Source organism: Lipotes vexillifer, unplaced genomic scaffold (genome assembly GCF_000442215.2).
Source record: "Lipotes vexillifer unplaced genomic scaffold, Lipotes_vexillifer_v1.1 scaffold343, whole genome shotgun sequence".
NCBI lineage: Eukaryota > Metazoa > Chordata > Mammalia > Artiodactyla > Lipotidae > Lipotes > Lipotes vexillifer.
In genome coordinates this window covers 998,494-1,018,245 of record NW_006777506.1, presented here as the reverse complement: position 1 = coordinate 1,018,245, position 19,752 = coordinate 998,494, and the positions used below count along the sequence as shown (strand labels likewise).

At 39.0% G+C, this 19,752-nt stretch overlaps 1 protein-coding gene and 1 pseudogene across 1 annotated transcript in view; one reads left to right on the top strand and one right to left on the bottom strand.

Annotated features, from left to right (window-relative positions):
* HMCN1 (hemicentin 1) overlaps positions 1–19,752 on the bottom strand; it is a 543,624-nt gene that overhangs the window by 521,917 nt on the left and 1,955 nt on the right.
* LOC103086611 (cytochrome c oxidase subunit 5B, mitochondrial pseudogene) lies at positions 13,444–13,820 on the top strand (annotated as a pseudogene).

Below are 19,752 nucleotides of genomic sequence, written 5' to 3'. Positions count from 1 at the left end.
CAGGGGACACAGGTTCAAGCCCTGGTCCGGGAAGATCCCACATGCCGCGGAGCAACTAAGCCCGTGTCCACAACTACTGAGCCTGCTCTCTAGAACCCGCGAGCCACAACTACTGAAGCCCGCATGCCTAGAGCTGGTGCTCTGCAACAAGAGAAGCCACTGCAAATGAAAAGCACGCACACTGCAACAAAGAGTAGCCCCCGCTCGCCACAGCTAGAGAAAGCCCGCATGCAGCAACAAAGACCCAACGCAGCCAAAAATAAATAAATAAATTTATTAAAAAAAAAAAAAGAAAAGAAAATATTCTTGGCAGAAAGAATAGGAAGTGTAAAGGCCTTGAAATGAGAATGGGCTGAGCATGACAGAGCATTCGTAAGAAAGAAATTGAAAAAGAGTGCACAGAGAGGTACTCAGGTGGCAGATCACATAGGGCTTCCTAGGTGAAGGAATTTACCAGGAGGAATTTACATTTTACTTAAAATCTGTAGGCAGCTGTTGAAATGTGATTTATTTCCATTGTTAAAAAGACTGCCATGGCTTTTGTGTGGATGGAGGCAAGACTGACAGCACGGGGACCAGGTGGAAAGCTATTACAAAGTTAAGAGAGATGCTGGTAACAGTTGACAGTAGTGGCGACTCAGAGAAATGGACAGGTCCAGGCTGTATTTGGAAGTTAGAGCAAAACATGTTGAATAAGTGTGTGTGTGTGTGTGTGTGTGTGTGTGTGTAAAATTGACTGACTTGACCATTTAGAATGCTGGTAGAGAAAAAGGTAGAGAAAGATAGAAAAGTGGAAAGGAATTCATGTTTATTGGTCAACTGCTATGTCTAGGCACTTTATATCAATTACTTCATTTAATGCTCACAACAATTGCAGAGGTAGATATTATAACCCCTCCCTTTTTTTTTCTGAGATAAAATTAAGGGAGAAATATGTCAGGTAAATTGTCCAAGGCCCCATGACTAGGAGAGAACAGTTTCAAATCCAGGTCCATCTGACTCAAAACCTGTGTCCTTTTTTGACCTAGTATCTCTCTGGGGCCGTGAAAAGGCATCAGTAAAGACACAAGGTAAGTAAAGGTATGCACAGGAAACATCAGTGTTTCTCAGTGTGACTGGAGAATGTTCACAGGGGAAGAGTAGAAACTGAACTGGTTACAGCCTTTAACAACTCTCTCTTCTCCCAGAATTTCACCATGATGTCCTGTAAAACTCTCAGCTTAAAGTATCTCTCCAGCTCCACCTCCCCAGCCATCCACACTTACTGACTTCCACTGCCAAAACTCCATTTGTGAGCATTTTCTGTCCATCCTATAGATGAGATTTTCTAGAAGAGCCCAGGTTTTCTGAGTGCTGCACAGGAGATAAGAAATTTGGTTCTCCTCTGCTCCACTCAAGGGAAGCCCCTTTGCTCCTATTCCCATCTCTCTGGAACCTCACCAGCCCCAGAGAGAATAATGGGGCTCCCAGTCTCCTGTGATTCTCATCAGGTATGGCTGCCCCAGCCTGCAAGTCCTCAGCCCATTCCTGAATCCCAGACATGGTTTACAGAGCAGCTGTGATCTCCTCAGCCAGCTGATAAGGTGACACTTGAGACTTGTCACTCTAGGTTTCCCAGCCTCATACAGGAATGTCCAAGCAGCACATGATGGTCTCACAGTGGCCAAGGATGAGTTCTAGAGCCTTCCCCTAGCACTGCACCCTGAGACTTAGCAGCACCCTCCACTGGAAAACCAGTGAAAGACAGCCTTCCAGGTTTTGGCCAATCCTGATGCTGTTTGGCCTACACATCTCCAAACCACCCTGGACAACCTGCTGAGTTAGCCTTCGGCCAAGCTACCTGACCCACAGGATGTGGCTTTTTCTTATCTCCACAGAGGCAACCAGATCAGGTAGAGGTCCTGGATTAAGAAGGATACTACTATGTAATAACAAAATGGATAAATCCACCAGGTAAATAATTTTATATGCACACAACATTATAGCGTTACAACAAAGAGAGTAAAGACTGGCCGAAGTACAAGAAGAAAAAAACAGATGATAGTGTGTGATTTCCATATATCTCTATCACAAATGTATAGGGCAAGCAAATAAAAATAATTAGAAGTACAGATTTGAACAACAGGATCTTAGACATATTCTGTAGCACTTAATATGTGCCAGGCACTATTATAAACACTTTACATATTAATTTAACCCTGAAAATAATTCTATGACAGGGTACTATTATTATGCATATTTTACAGATGAAGAAACCGAACATAGAGAGGTTATGCCGAAGTTCACAGAGCTAATAAGTAGCAGAGCCAGGCTTGAAACCCAGGCAGTCTACCCCAGAACCTATGTTCTTAACCACTATGTTATACTGCCTCTCTAAATAATACAATTAACAAACTTATCTAAATTATATATAAAGAATCACATATCCAATAAGCAGAGAATACTGTTTTTCAAACACACTCAAAATATTTAGAAAATAATAACTGACCAAACTGGCTCATTCACAAAAGCAGTCTTTATAATTTTTTAAATAGAAAAAAAGTATGAATTAAAGTTATGTATCATGAATAAGATAGGTAAAAATAAACATATAAATTTCTAAGTTAAAAAGGAACAACAGAACAAAACCAAGGAAAGTGGGAGCTAAGAAACAATAAAAATAGGGCCACAAATTAATAAAGTAGAAAACAAAAAAATAGAGATGATCAAAAAACCAGAGGCCATTTCCTTGAAACAGACAAACTGATCATGAAGAAAGAGAAAGCACAAAGAAATAACACTGGAAATAAAAACTGAGTCATTGGTATGGATACACTAGAGTTAAACTTCCTTTATTGCCATCTTTATCTTGGTTGCAATTTCAATGGGAAAAATTTTAGTTTAACCATCAAACATGATGATAACTTTAGTGTTTTATGAAGAGGTTTTTTTTTCTTTTAGATTAAAGGAGTTATTTTATATTCCTAGTTTTCTAAGAGTTGTTTGTTTCCTTATTTGATAATGAATAGATATATAATCATATCGAATGCATCTACTAGATGATAATATTATTTTTCTCCTTTTACTAATATGATAAATTACTATTAATTTTCTAGTGTTAAACTAATCTTCTTAGCCTTGGGATTAAAACAACCTGGTCATTACATATGTCCCTCTTTATATATTGCTGGATGGATTTGTTAATATTGATTTTTGCATCTAGATTTATGAGGGAAGTTGACCTATTATTTTTCTTTCTTGTATTAGCCTTATCAGATATTGGTACCAGGGTTATGCTAGCCTCAGGGAAAGTGTTCCCTTTTTTTTTTTTTTTTTTCATGAAGTGGTTTTGTAGAATTGTGATTATTTTTCCTTGAATACCTGGTAAAGCTCTCCTGAGCAATCACTTGGGTCTAGAGTTTTCCTTGCAGGTGGATATTTTACTATAAATAAAACTTTTTTAATGGGAGAAATTTGGATACAGGAAAAGAATACAAAAGGAAAAGTATAAAGATATGAGAAGTGACATTTCAGCAACATGGCAGACTGAGTTGACAAGGAAGACACTCGCCCTACAAAACAGAAATGCTGGATAAAACATGAAATTTCCTTTTTAATAAAAAGCCAAGCTCAAATAATAAAAATAAAGGGAAATCTCCCAAGTACCTAAAATAAAAAAGGAACTCGAACCAGAAGTAAACTTCAGTTGTCACTATGTCAGCAAAAGAGGGTGTCAGATCCTGATACAGGGCTTGGCTGCTAAGATTTTTTTTTTTTTTTTTTTTTTGCGGTACGCGGGCCTCACACTGTTGTGGCCTCTCCCCTTGCGGAGCACAGGTTCTGGACGCGCAGGCTCAGCGGCCATGGCTCACGGGCCCAGCCGCTCCGCGGCATGTGGGATCTTCCCAGACCGGGGCACGAACCCGTGTCCCCTGCATCGGCAGGCGGACTCTCAACTACCGCGCCACCAGGGAAGTCCGGCTGCTAAGATTTTAATGCCCACTGAGTACAGTTTCCAGAGTACCCTGTTTAAAGCCAAGTCCTATCAGTGAAACAATAATCAGGAAAAATTCCTCACACTAACCTAGAAAATTGGCAAGAAAGTTTACTATCTATTCAGGTATATAATTGGGGAATAAATCTCCTGAGGCTAAATTGAAACCCTAAGCAAGAAACATATAAGGGTTAGTAGGAATTGTACTAACTGCATACTGCAGGAACCCAAAGCCAAAGAAAATTTGCCCACAACCTAATTTTAGGACCTCAACAAAATCAAATGCAAAACCACTCTGTAGAAACACTAGTAAGTACACAATCCAGGGTACACTATAGACTCCCTGCTAAGGATGCACTCACAGTCAACAATCAGCAACCACACAAGGAAACAAACCACAATGAGGGAGAGTCAGCAGACCAAACAGAAGAATCTGCACCACTCTAAGAGGTAGAAATAATACAACAATATTAAAGAGACTGTAATATTGAAGAGCATACAACACAAAACAAAATAGGCAGACTGGAAAAAGAACCAAATGAAACTTCTGGGAAAAAAAAAAAAACTATGGTTATTGAAATTGAAAACTCAATGCATGACTTAAAGAGTAGATTAGGGGCTTCCCTGGTGGCACAGTGGTTGAGAGTCCGCCTGCCGATGCAGGGGACACGGGTTCGTGCCCTGGTCCGGGAGGATCCCACATGCCACGGAGCAGCTGGGCCCGTGAGCCATGGCCGCTGAGCCTGCGCGTCCGGAGGCTGTGCTCTGCAGTGGGAGGGGCCACAACAGTGAGAGGCCCGCGTACCGCAAAAAAAAAAAAAGAAAAAAGAGTAGATTAGAAAGAGTTGAAGAGAACTTACAAAAGATTTGAGAAAATCATCCAGAATGTAGCAACAAGAGAAAAAAAAAGGAAACTATGAAAGAAAGAAACATAGAGAGGCTTGGAGAATTAAATGAGAAGATCCAAAATGTACTTAATAAGATTTTTTTTGAAGGGGATATTACAGAATAAAGGGAGAAATATTTGAAAGATAAGAACTGTCCAGAAATGAATACAAACTAAAGTCCTCAGGTTGGGGTGGCAAACCAGGTTCCAAGCAGGAAAAATAATATCAAATCCAAGCTTAGACAATAAAGAACTGCAGAAACAGAAAGGCAAAAGAGATCAATCTTAAACTAACCAGAAAGAAAAGACAGCTTACCTAAAAAGGAATGACAAACCCAAAGAAGACTTCTCATCAACAAGTCAGAAAACAATAAAATATCTTCAATGGGCTAAGTTAGGTACAGAATTCTACCTACCTACTAATCAAAACTTAAGTTGCTGTAAATAGACTCTCAAAAAAAAGAAAAAAGACCACAAGGATTTCCTGTTATTGGAGGAGGTCACTGAGAGGACGTGACCTTGAGCTGGAGACTCCTCACCCCCTTTTCTCTCCTTAGAATGTATGTTTGTTCAGACCACTGTTACCACATTAGGAGCTACTTCAGGGGCAAAGCCTTGAGAGACTAATGTGTTTTTGAGATCATTCTGTACTGTATACATGACTGAACCCCGCTAAGGCCTCCACATAAACTCCAGTTGGTGGATGTAGAAATCAACTCATCTTGTAGCTACCCAAGACAAGTCTCATATGTAAGTTCCTTTTCTTATTAAAACTGCCACTTATGAATCTAGAGTGGTCTTCCTCTCTCTTTGGTCTCTCCTTGCCCTCTGTATATACCGGGGGGTTCAAATTTCTCCTGGGAACACCTGAGGTTGTGAACCAACACCTACTTATATACAATTCCTGAAGAAAACTACTAAAGAGTGTAAATAATTTAAGAAAGAATGGAAAAAAATACCTTGATATCTGTTATAAGGTAGAAGGGGGAAAAAAACAAGTGAAGTTACCAAAGGAACAAATTAAGTCCATATAAGGTACAATTGACAGGTGGCATATTGAATGACACTTTTCCAATACTCCAGAAAAATTCCTTGGAAGAGGTGAAATTTTGAAAAAATCTTTTAATTACAGAAGAGAAAATGTCTGGCACACAGAGAGACACTCCAACACAGGGTGTGGCTTAGGAGAAAACTTCAAGGCACAAGCGGGATCACCTGACCCAAGGGCTAGTGAACAAGTTCACCTAAGAAAAGCAGGGAAGACCCTCTGGGGAATATGAAACAATGGAAATGAGGTTTTCTGTGTGCTCCAGCAAAGGACTCTGAAGTGGAAATAATGAACTAAACAAAAAGCAAAACAGGTTTCACTTTGAATCTAAAAAATTAATATTCCAAGTAGTACAATATCTTTTGAGAATTTTGTTCTCTATTGCTTAATGAAATAATGTATTTTCTGGACCTTCTACTTGGTAAAAAAAAAAAAAAAAGAAAGAAAAAGAAAGAGAAATATTAAATATTCATCTCATGTATTTATCTCTTCCCCATCAACCATCAGTCTCATTTAACCAGCCTCTCCCAGTCTGATCTAGGCCAGAACAGCTACTGAGTTGCCCTGAAGCATTTTCGAGGGCAAACCCAGTGACTTCCAGCCTGGGAACTTCAAGGAATTCCTCCCACCTAAGAATAAAACAATGCTTAAAGGAAACCTCTCAGAGATTTAGTGCTAATGGAAAAACTGCTCCAATTTGTGTGTTTGAAGTTTCCTAGAAAAGAAATCCATAGGTATACAAACCCAAAATATTTTGGAACACACACATAATTCCCAGAATTCCTAGCTTCTGTATAATTTCCCCCATTTCAAAATAAATGTCTCAACATCTCCGAAAGCAAAAAAAAATCAAATAAAGCTTAATTAAATGTTTTAACAGCAAAAAAAATGTTTTAAGAGCAAATGCTCTAAAGTATTAAGTGATTTAAGAGTAAAATTCACATTTTTTTAATTCAAATTATTTCAAGGACTTAAATAGCATCCCAAACATATTAATACCTCTCTCTGTAACTCCCACTGGGAACCCTGTTCCTATCCAAAGAGAGCTCAGAGCTTAGAGCCCATGATACTCCCTGATGCAAACATTTTTATTAGAAACTTACAGAATGAACTGAGTCTATAGCAAAAGAGTTAAAGAGTTGTGTTTTATTCAGTGTTAATCACTGGATGGTCTTAATATGGGGTGAATTGTGTCCTCCCTAAAATTCATACATTAAAGTCCTATCTCCCAGCACCCTGGAATGTGACCTTTTTTTTTTAGAAATTAGGATGTTTCAGATATAGTTAGTTAAGATGAGGTTAAGATACTGGAGTTGGGTGAGCTAATAATTCAATATGACTGGTGTCCTTATCAAAAAGGGAAAACTAACACAGCACACAGGGAGACCACCCTGTGAACATGAAGACAGAGATCTGTGCATCTACAAGCCAAGGAACACCAATGATCATGAGCAAAGCACCAGAAGCTAGGAGAAAGGCATGAAACAGATTCTCCCCTACAGCCCTCAGAAGGAAACAACCCTGCCAACTTCTTGATTTCAGCTTTCTAGCCTCCAGAACTGTGAGACAACAAATTTCTGTTGTTTAAGCTACCCAGTTTGTGGGACTTTGTTATGGCAGCCCTCACAAACTAACACGGTGTTCCCTTTGCCATGCCTTCCTGGGCACATCTTCTCAATTTCACACATTTCTCAAAACAGAAGAAGGTGGCAAAAAATAACCTGTAGAAAGTTATTCTTTTTCAGGAAATTTTGTACATAATGTGAGAGTTCATATAAGCCTCAGTTGCCTCCTACATAAAATAAATTTAACATCGACCAGTTAGGTTTTTTGTGAGCCACGCAATGTATCTAGTTCCATGTCGGTCCATAGTAATGACTCAAAAAAAATAAAATGGTAGCTGTTATTATTAGAAATAAAAATGATGCTACTAAGCCTGTGTCACTAAGATGTGTGAGCTGAAGTGTTCCCTCAGGAATCCCTTCCAGACATGCTGTCTGCGACAGATGACTTCATCAGGCTCCAACTCTCCCAGGGCCTGAACTGGTTATCTTAAATTTATAGCCAAGTCTCAGACTTTGCAAACAGCATATCCTGCCCCGCTTTACATCACCATCATCTGCGATCACTGCCGCAAATGCAAATCATTTCTCTTCCCTTTTCCTCTCATCCTGTTTCCTCTCTCCTGACCCATTCATTCACATCCTATTTCCTCACAAATCCTGTGGCCTTCCAAACTATCTTCTCACAGGAACTCCCCATCTAATTCCCACTTTAGCTGAAACAAGGTTCTCCATAGATGGCACCACCTCTGCTACAGCCCTCCCCAGTGGAGTCTGCTCATTCTTCAACATGCCAGCTACATGAGGGTCAGGAGGTGGGTCATCATTTTATCCATGTCCAGTCTGCCATTTCTCTACCTTCAGAGAAAACACCTTCCATTTTGAGGTGTGCACCACCTGACACCCTCTTCATCACTGTCATCTCCCATCTGAAGACATCTCAATGAATCCTTATTAAATAAAAATTTGATGCCTGACTCACTGGCTTCCTCAGCATTTTAAGCTCTGTTATTATCCAGGTTACTTTAACACACGTGTTCAACGCTGCAGACTCAAGTTCCTTGATTTCAATCCCACAATCTTCATTTCTACTCAAGCTGAATTCTATGATCAATCACTCTGGCCATGCTTACCAATTAATCCCAAATTCCTTGTTATACTGTCCTTCACATGCAAAATCTCAACTCTTGTCAGTCCAGCACATCCAGATTTGACTCTGTGATCTGTCACTTCAGTCTCTCTCTTATCAATATTCTTCTCAACCATATCATTTCTTTTTTTTTTTTTAATTTATTTATTTATTGGCTGTGTTGGGTCTTTGTTGAGGTGCGTGGGCTTCTCATTGTGGTGGCTTCTCTTGTTGTGGAGCACGGGCTCTAGGCGCACGGGCTTCAGTAGTTGTGGCACACGGGCTCAGCTGCTCCGCAGCATGTGGGATCTTCCCCGACCAGGGATTGAACCCGTGTCCCCTGCATTGGCAGGCGGACTCCCAACCACTGTACCACCGGGCAAGTCCCCATATCTTATTTCTTTAGCCACAACTGCTCAACGAAATCCCAGTCCTAGGTCAAACAAGTGATTAAACTCAGCAATTATACCCAGGCTGCCGAGAGCTACTGGAGAAAATCACAAAGGTAGGCAGTATTCAAGCATCACATATTCATCTTCTGAACCACAACTCATCCTGGGAAACTGTCTCTGTGTCCATAGGTAACTTCTACCTCCAAAACTCCACCATTTTTCTAAAATCCCTTACTTACCGTTCTGCCACTTCCCTCCTCTCAACAAATGATCCTCCTTTCTGTTTGAGAAAAAAAGAGTCCATCAGACAGGAAGTCACCCAACATCCTGCATCCTCACCTACCACCTTGTCCATGACTATACCTATCAATGGTCTGCTTCTCTCCTATTACACTCAACCAAAGGTCTTCTCGTGCCAACAACCAATCCTTCTACTTTGCATTCTACCTCCTCTTACTTCCTCAAAGTCCTGGTTTTATAAACTATCTGTTCTCCCTTTGGCATATTTTATCTCTTCTATTCTACTGACTTTTCTAGCAGTATTTAAATATTTATCCTCTCTCCCACCTTAAAAAATGTCCTTTCTCAACTCTAAATCCCAATAACTAATGATTATTGAGAATTTACTGTGTGAAAGGGATTGTGCTAAGTTTTGCACATCTAGTATTTCACTCCTCACATCAACCTTATAGAGCAGTAATACTATCCCCAATTACTGAAAGTGAAGCACAAAGAAGTTACAATCACACAACAAGTAACTGGTGGAGCCAGTCTTCCAACCCAGGCATCAGACTCCAGAGCCTATGCTTTAAACCACAATGTTATGTTTCATGACAGAACCACACTGCATTCATTAGCTCCATTTTCTTACCTGTCATTTCAGCCTCCTGACTCCACAACTCCAATGAAACTGTCTATTTTATTTTAATCTTTTGGTTAAAAGCCTTTATTTTCAGTAACTTTATAAATGGATAGAGTTGACAACTTCTCCTGCTTTAAACTAACAACTTTTTAGACTTCCAAACCCTGCTCCTTCCTGTTTCTCTTCCTATTTACCTGGACTCTCCTTTGCAGAATCTTTTATGAATGTACCTTCTTTTAAATGCTTGTGTTCACCACAGTTCTTGCCTGTCTTCCTTCTTTTCTCAGCCTACATACTCTCTTTAGATGATCTCATTCATTCCGATGGCTTCAGCTATCACCTATATAAGTTTCAAGTGGAAAGGACAGTTACCTGGCACTATTCACACTAACAGTGACAGTTGGAAATGCTGAGGGGTGGAACCTGGAGATTGACAGGCCAGCCAAACAGATTCACACAGGGAGACATTTACTTTCATAAATTTACCATCAACTAAGATCTGGCTCTCAGACTTGCAAACTCAGAAACTTTAACTTGACACTGTCAGAATACTTTAAACAATAGAGGCAGATGTATAAAACTGGTATGCCAAAATATGAGTTACCAACGAGGAATATAACTGTCTGTGAATCTGAGGTATATGCCAGTCTGACCAGAGCATTCTCTCACCATAAGTAAAGTTCATGAGGTTAAATTATTTGGAGGCTGTTTGGTGAGCATGGATCCAAAACAAGGAGAGTTAATAGTATGATCCAAATATGTAATGACATCATTACATATTTATAAAGATAAACAGTCTATCACCACAGTTGGAACAGTTGCTCATGATGGACTAGCTATTTAAGTGTAGAATGAACTAACACTCCAAACCGCAGATAGAACTTGGCAAAAATATATATATCTGATTTAAAAATGGGCAGAGGATCTGAAGAGACATCTTTTCAAAGACATGCAGATGGTCAACAGGTAAATGAAAAGTACTCAACATCACTAATCACCAGGAAAATGCAAATCAAACCCACAATGAGATATCACTTCACACCTGTCAGAATGTCTACTATCAAAAAGGCAAGAAACAAGAAGCGTTGGTGAGGATGTGGAGAAAGGGAACCTTTGTGCGCTGTTGGTGGGAACATAAATGGGTGCAGTCACTATGGAAAACAGTATGGAGGTTCCTCAAAAAATTAAAACTAGAGCAACCATATATATGATCCAGCATTCCCACTTCTGGGTATTTATCAAAAGAAAACAAAAACACCAACAGAGAAAGATATATGAACCCCCATGTTCACTGCAGCATTATTTACAATAGCCAAGATATGGAAGCAACCTAAGTGTCTGTTAATGGATGAATGGAAAAAGAAAATGTGGCATGCATACACACACACACACACACATACACACACACACACAGAGGAATATTATTCAGTCATAAAAAAAAAACAGAAATCTTGCCATTTGCGACAACATGATGGACCTTGAGGGTTTTATGCTAAGTGAAATAAATCAGATAGAGAAAGACAAATACAGTATGTTCTCACTTATACGTGGAGTCTAAAAAATTTTTTTTAAAAACTAATGGATTCAGGGCTTCCCTGGTGGCACAGTGGTTAAGAATCTGTCTGCCAATGCAGGGGGCATGGCTTTGAGCCCTGGTCCAGAAGATCCCACATGCCGCAGAGCAACTAAGCCCATGTGCCACAACTACTGAGCCTGCTCTCTAGAGCCCGCAAGCCACAACTACTGAGCCCATGTGCCACAACTACTGAGCCCATGTGCCACAACTACTGAGCCCATGCTATTAAGCCCGCATGTCACAGCTGCTGAGCCCGCCTGCCTACAGCATGTGCTCTGCAACAAGAGAAGCCACTGCAGTGAGAAGCCCACGCACAGCAACGAAGAGCAGCCCCCGCACACCGCAATTAGAGAAAGCCCACGCGCAGCAACAAAGCCCCAACACAGCCAAAAATAAATAAAATAAATTAAAACAAACAAACTAACTAATAGATACAGAGAACAGACTGATGGTTGTCAGGACAAGGGGTGGGGCGGGCAAAATGAGAGAAGAGGGTCGAAAGGTACAAACGTCCAATTTTAAAATAAGTAAGTCATGGGATTGTAATGTAGAGCACGGTGACTACAGTCAATACTGTATTGTATATTTGAACGAGGCTAAGAGAGTAAATCTTAAAAGTTCTCATCACAGAAAAAAACAGTTTGTAACACGTATGATCACAGATCTTGACTTATCGTGATGACCATATCACAACGCAAATATCAAATCATTATGTTGTACACCTGAAACTAATATTATATGTCAATTATGCCACAATGTTTTTTAAAAGGAACTTGGCTGTACAATATCTAAGTCTGTTTCTGTGACTCTTTTTTCATTGCTGACCTCTCATACTTTTGGTTGAGGCTTTATTTTGGACAAGTTAATGTATAAGGAACTTATAACAAAGACTACGACCCTGAGAGTAACAGTGCATCTTAAAGCTAACTTTACGTATCTTTCCTCTTTCACTGTATGCCAGTTTCATATTTTAATCTACAGAAGGCAATCATATTTCCCTTTTTTCCATGTTCTAAGGGCCAAGTCCAGTCTTTTGGACTTTATTAATAGCTCAGAAATCCATACCCTTCTTCCTATGCCCAAGTCCCCTCAGTTTTCCTCCCTGAATTGCTATGATGGCCTCAGATTTCATCTTTCAGCTCTCAGGACTGCCTTACTCCAATCCATCCAAGAGATAAAGATCTCAGATGAAAACCCAAACATGTCACTTTTCACTTACAATCCTTTCAACCTCCCAAAAGCTTTCAGGATGAAATCCAAACTCCTTAATATTTTTTTTTCTTTTTTTTTTTTTTCTTTTTTCGGTACGCGGGCCTCTCCCGCTGCGGAGCACAGGCGCAGGCTCAGCGGCCATGGCTCACGGGCCCAGCCGCTCTGCAGCACGCGGGATCCTCCCGGACCGGGGCACGAACCCGTGTCCCCTGCATCGGCAGGCGGACTCTCAACCACTGCGCCACCAGGGAAGCCCCCTTAATATTTTTGATTAAACTGCTTTTACTCATGCACTTTCTCCAGGTAACACTTCTTCCAGAAAACCTTTGCTGACCATCATCCTCTTGAATTCGGGATCAGGGACATGCTCTCAGCTCACACAATTCCCCATGCTTTTTTCCCCACTATAAAATGTTTCACAGCATATAATACTGTTATTTCTCTTGCTTTTCTCCCCAAAGACTGTTAACTTCTTGTAAGCTATACCTCATTATCTTTGAATCAAAAGCACCTAGCACAGTCCTTGACAGTGAGCTTATTACCTATAAATAGAGATAAGGAGTCATAAACATCCTTGAGAATGGTTATTGTTTGCCTGAAAAGAGACAAGCTATAAGCAAAACCAAATTCTGATTTACTATCAATTAAAAGGCGGTCCTCAACTTAATAAGGAAAAAAAAAAAAAAAACCTTCATCCTGTGGGAGTCATAGACGATTTTTCAAAATAGAAGCATCCCTAACACACTTAACATATTTGATATACCAAAATTCGATTCCAAATGCTGGTGTTTATAGCTGGCGTGATGGCTTCAAGTTTACTCCGCAGAGCTGAAGCGCTGGCCATGCAGGCCCTGAGAGCCCGCGGTCCCAAAAGAGTCTCCATGGTGCACTCTATGGCATCTGGAGGTGGTGTTCCTACTGATGATGAGCAGGCATCTGGGCTGGAGAGGGAGGTCATGCCGGCTTCACACAAGGGACTGGACCCCGTACAATATGCTCGCCCCAAAGGCAGCCTCAGGTACCAAGGAAGACCCTAATTTAGTCCCCTCCATCACCAATAAGCAGATAGTGGGCTGCATCTGTGAAGAAGACAACAGTGCTGTCATCTGGTTCGGGCTGCACAAAGGTGAGGCCCAGTGGAACCCATTACAAGCCGGTGCCCCACCAGCTGGCCCACTGAGCCCCTGCACTAACTCACTCAAAATGTGATGTAAAGTTTCTTCTTTCCCATAAAAACTAGCCATTACATTGGCTCCTCCTCCCATTAAAAAAAAAAATTTGATTCCTACACTTTGAAGTTTTCATTGTGCAGAGCAAAACGTCTCCATATCCTCAGAAAACAACCAGTGACATGGGATCTACACTCTCAGGTTAAAATAGTCTATTATCCTAGGAATCAAAGTTATCATTACCATTGTCTAACCAAAATCTCTCACTCTTAAATTTTAGTTCATTTCCTTTAGTTAGATTTCTCTTTGACTTAAAAGACCAGTCCATTTCCTCATGAAAACCCTTTTCCTGTAGGATGTGCTAGAGGCAAAGGGAGACTAATAGCTTCTTGGCTCCTTTTTCTATATACACTGAAACTGAAAACATTCAGCTTGAAGTTTAGCTCATGTAAATTTGTATAGGTTTTCAAGGTCTGAATGTGCAATACTTTCCTAGTAAAAATCTTTCTATTCTATTGCTCAGAAAAATATTCTGAGAGAATCTTTTCATAAACGAAGTCCTAGAGTTTAACACTGTGTAGGTCCTGGAGAAACATACAAAGTCACTGAGGGCTCAGAAGTTTTATTACAATGAAACTCTTAAGCGCAGAGACATGTAATGCTGCTATTTCTCCCAGTGAATCAAGTCCTCGTCACTTTGAGTCTCTTTGCAGTCCCTTATCTTTCAATATATTATGATCATTAAAACCAAGGACTTCAGTAATAATCTACCAATGCACTGATTTTATAGATAAAGAAACAGAAGTCTGGCAAGGTTAAACGATTTGTTTAAATGACAAGAATAAGGAAGAGAACGCAAATTTGTTCCAAATTGGACATTCTTTCTACTACATCGCATGGGCATTTTGTAAAATACTGGTTGAATCATTTATCAAAACTAGTTTCTATTTTGTACTGTTTTATATTTGTTCTATTAGCTTCATGAACAAAACAACCTTTCCAGTAGTTGGAAACAGCAATATAATTCCAAAGATTTCCAATTCCTCTACTCCCATTCTCTTTTCAATTCTAAAAAGAGAACAGGCTTTCACTCCCATCGTTTCTTGTTGAGACATCAATGATTTCCACGTTGCTAAATAGATGAGCCAATTCTCGGTCCTCTTCTTAACTAACCAATTAGTGTTTCTTCCTTGGAAAGCTTTTCCTCTCTTGATTTCTAGTTATACTCTTCAATCTTCAGTTTCTCAGGCTACTTTGTCCTTTTGTCATCATCTCTGACTGCTAAACATTGGAGTATTCCAAGGCTGAGTCCTTAGACCTTTATTAATTCATTTAATTGGTCCTTTAGTGGCCCTACCTAGCCTCAGAGCCCCGATTACCATCTTATATGTGCCTCTGGATCCCAAATTTAGGTATCTTACCCAGACCTGTCCCCTTGAATTCTAAGTTTATATATCTAACTGCCTTTGTAATATCTCCACTTGGGTAACAAAGGCATCTCAAACTTAAACATACCCCAAAATAATAGCCTCAGTCTCCCACTCTTTCTCAGACCTACTTCTTGCTTGTTCTCCATCTCAGTAAATCGCTATGCTATGCTTCTACTCACTCAAGACAAATCCTCAGAATCTCTCTTATCTTCTGTTATTTTTCTCTCACATCTAGTTCATCATTAAATCCTTCTGGTTGAATCTCCAAAATATACATAGAATCCAACTATTTCTCAAAACTTCCAACTACCAACTTTACCCAAGATATACCATCCTCTTCTGCACCTGGCTCTGATGACCAGGGAGACCATGCCACTGGGTCCCACAAGACACCTTATATATAAGGCCACTCTTTCAAGACCAGGAGACACAGCTGATATACTTTATATAGAAACAAACACAAAGAGTTAGGCAAAAGGAGAAGACAAAGGGATACCTTCCAAATAAAAGAACAAGATAAAAATCTCAGAAAAGAACTAAACAAAACAGAGATAGCAATTTACCAGATAAATAGTTTAAAGTAAGTAATAGTCATAAATAAGCTTAACGAACTTGGAAGAAGAATGGATGAACTCAGTGAGCTTCAACAAGGAGATGGAAAATATTAAAAAGAACCAATTAGAACCGAAGAATAAATGAAATGAAAAATACACTAAAGGGAATCAACAGTAGAACAGAGGATGAAGAGAACAGATCAGTGATCTGGAAGACAGGGTAGTGGAAATCTCCCAATCACAACAGCAAAAAGAAAAAGAATAATAAAAATAAAAGGATAGCTTAGGATACCTCTGAGACAACATCAAGTGTAATAATATTCACACTATAGGAGTCCTAGAAGAAGGAGGAGAGAGAAAAGACATGAAACCTATTTGAAGAAATGATGACTGAAAATTTCTGTAACATGGCAAAGGAAACAGACATCCAAGTCCAGAAAGCACAGAAAGTCCCAAACAAGATGAACCCAAACAGACCCACACAAAGACATATACTTAAAATGTCAGACATATACTTTAAAATGTCAAAGGTTAAAGAGAGAATCTTAAAAGCAGCAAGAGAAAAACACCTAGTTACATAAAAGGGAACCCCCATAAGACCATCAGCTAATTTTCAGCAGAAACTGTACAGGCCAGAAGAAACTGGCACAATACATTAAAAGTGCTGAAAGAAAAAGCTTACAACCAAGAATACTCTACCTGGTAAGGTTATCACTCATAACTGAAGGAGAGATAAAGAGTTTCCCAGAAAAGAAAAAGCTAAAGGAGTTCATCACCATTAAACTGGCCTTACAAAAAAAAAGTATTAAAGGGACCTCTTTAAATGGAAAAGAAAAGCCCATAACCAAACCAAACCAATTATGAAACAGAAAATCTCACTGGTAAAGGCAAACATACCAAAGGTAGTGGTTCAACCACCTATAAAACTAGCATGAAGGTTAAAAGACAAAAATAGTAAAATCATTGATATCTAAAATAATCAGTTAAGCAATACACAAAATAAAAAGATGTAAATATGACATCAAAAGCATAAAACGTTGAGGGTGGGGAAGTAAAAATGTACTGCTTTTAGAATGTACTTGAGCTTAAATGACCATCAACTTAAAATAGCATCCTATATACACAGGTTGTTATATATGAACCTCATGGTAATGACAAACACAAAACCTATACCAAATACGCAAAAAATAAAGAGAAAGAAATACAAACACAGCACTAAAAAAAAGTCATCAAATCACAAGGGAAGAGAACAAGAGTAAAAGAAAGGAAAAGAGGACAACTACAAAAACAACCAGAAAACAATTAACAAAACTGCAATAATAATAATTATTATTATTCTATGAATTATAATTATTCCTATGAATAATTATTCTAAATGTAAATGGACTAAATGCTCCAATCAAAAGACATAGGGAAGCTGAATGGATTTTAATTAAAAAAAAGACCTATATATACACTGTCTGCAAGAGACTCACTCACTTCAGGTCTAAAAACACACATACTAAAAGTGAAGGAATGAAAAAAGACATTCCATGCAAAAAGAAACAAAAAGAATTGTTGGAGTAGCAATATGCATATCAGACAAAATAGGCTTTAAAACAAAGACTAACAGGAAACAAAGAAGAGTATTACATAATGACAAAGGGATCAATCCAATAAGAGGATTATAATACTTGTAGTATGCACCCAACACAGGCATACCTAAATACATAAATATTAACAGATATAAAGGGACAAATTGACAGTAATACAATAATATTAGGGGACTGAAACATACCACTTGCATCAATAAATAGATCATCCAGACAGAAAATCAATAAGAAAAAGTTGACCTTAAATGACACATTAGACCAGATGGATATAATAGACTCTTATAGAACATTCTATCCCAAAACAGCAAAACACACATTCTTTTTAAGTACACACAGAACATTCTCCAGAGGTTAGGGGTGGGACTGAAAGTTCCAATGCTCTAATCACAGGGATGATTCTCCTGGCAATGAGCCCCCATTCTTCAGTGGGGTTCAAAAGTTACCTCATTAACATAACAGTAGATACCTTTATGGTTCTCATCACTTAGGAAATTTCAAGGGTTTTAAGAGCTCCTTGCCAGAAAAGGTGACAAAGACCAAATATTTATTTTGTATTACAAATCACAATATCACATATGTTCACACAGGAAAATGCACACAAATGTTTATATTAATAGAAGCATTATTCATACTAGCCAGAAAGTGGAAACAACCCAAATATACATCATAGATTAAAAGATAAACAAAATGTGGTATATCTATAAAATGGAATATTATTTGGCCATAAAAATTAATAAAGTACTGATTTATGCTACAACATGAATGAACCTTAAAAACATTATGCTAAAGTTAAAGAAGCCAGTCAAAAAAGACCACATATTATACGATTCATATGATTCCATTCATATGAAAGTCCAGAAGAGGAAAATCCACAGAGACAAGAAGTAAATTAGTAGTTGCTTAAGGCTGGGAGGAGGATGATATGTGGCGGCGGAGGGGAGGGATAGAGGACTGATAACTAAAAGGCACAGGGCTTCTCTGTGCAATGAGGAAAATGTTCCAAACTTGACTGAGGTGAGGGTTGCATATATATATATATCTCTGAATATACTATAAACCACAGAATTGTACATTTTAAATGAATGATTGTATGATAAGGGAATTGTATCTCAATAAAGCTGTTAAAAATTAATACATTAAATGTGATTCTAGAAGTGAAAAACCCATCTTAAGTGGTAGCATCAAAAAGTTGACCTTGGGCTTCCCTGGTGGCGCAGTGCTTGAGAGTCCGCCTGCCGATGCAGGAGACGCGGGTTCGTGCCCCGTTTCGGGAAGATCCCACATGCCGCGGAGCGGCTGGGCCCGTGAGCCATGGCCACTGAGCCTGCGCGTCCGGAGCCTGTGCTCCGCAAATGGGAGAGGCCACAACAGTGAGAGGCCCGCATAACGCAAGGAAAAAAAAAAAAAAAAAAAGTTGACCTGACTTGCCATGACCCTGGTCCTCTCTGGTACTTCCTCCTACCATGGGTTATGCTGTTGCCCCTCTAACACTAGCTTCCTACATACACATTTTCTGAATGATTTTATCACCTCCTTGTCAACTTGTTAGACTTATTGCTCTTGTATGTCTGTATTTTCCATGCATTTTCATTTTTACCCCCACCTGAAAACACACACCTTGCTCCAAACCATAACGCAGAGGTCCAAACAATCATCTGTAAAGGCTTGAAGGTCTTTGTCAAATGCCTGAGACTATAGCCCAGATCTTACCCATTATTTCATCTAGCTAAATGCAAAAGCAGATGTCAAAGGATTTTGAAAAGCTATAAGTAGTCGAGGTGATTAATATAATTATATTAAATTACACACATCTTTTCTTTGCCTGTCAGTTGTGTCAGAGACTGTGAAAAACCACCACATGTAAAACAGTCATAAAACGTTACAGTTGGACATGACCTTAGAGATGTTCAGTTTCAATTCTGCCATTTTATGGTTGAGATAACAGATACTAAAAGGTAGATAGACTTCTCTAATGTCACTCAGTAAGCCAGCAAACCTCCATTCAAGGCCCTTTCTGTCCACTGGTGAGCACAAGCTGATAACCAACCAGAAGTACAAGGGAATCAGAAACTCTTGATGACTGTACACACACACAAACAGAAAATGACACAGAGATAATATTACAATCCACTACAGTGAGTTAGTAAACTTAATTAAAGGTTAATAGTACGTTTTAATTTTATTTCTCTCTTTATCTTCAAAAACACTTTGGTCTTAGCCTCTCTACTTTGAATCACAATGGAACTAGAATTAATCATTTTTGCTGAATTATACAATTAATTTTATGGAACCAATTTAAGTTAATCATTTTCTCATATTATTTAACTCAAAATAGCTATAATTTCTTAGCCATTTGTTATTAGCATA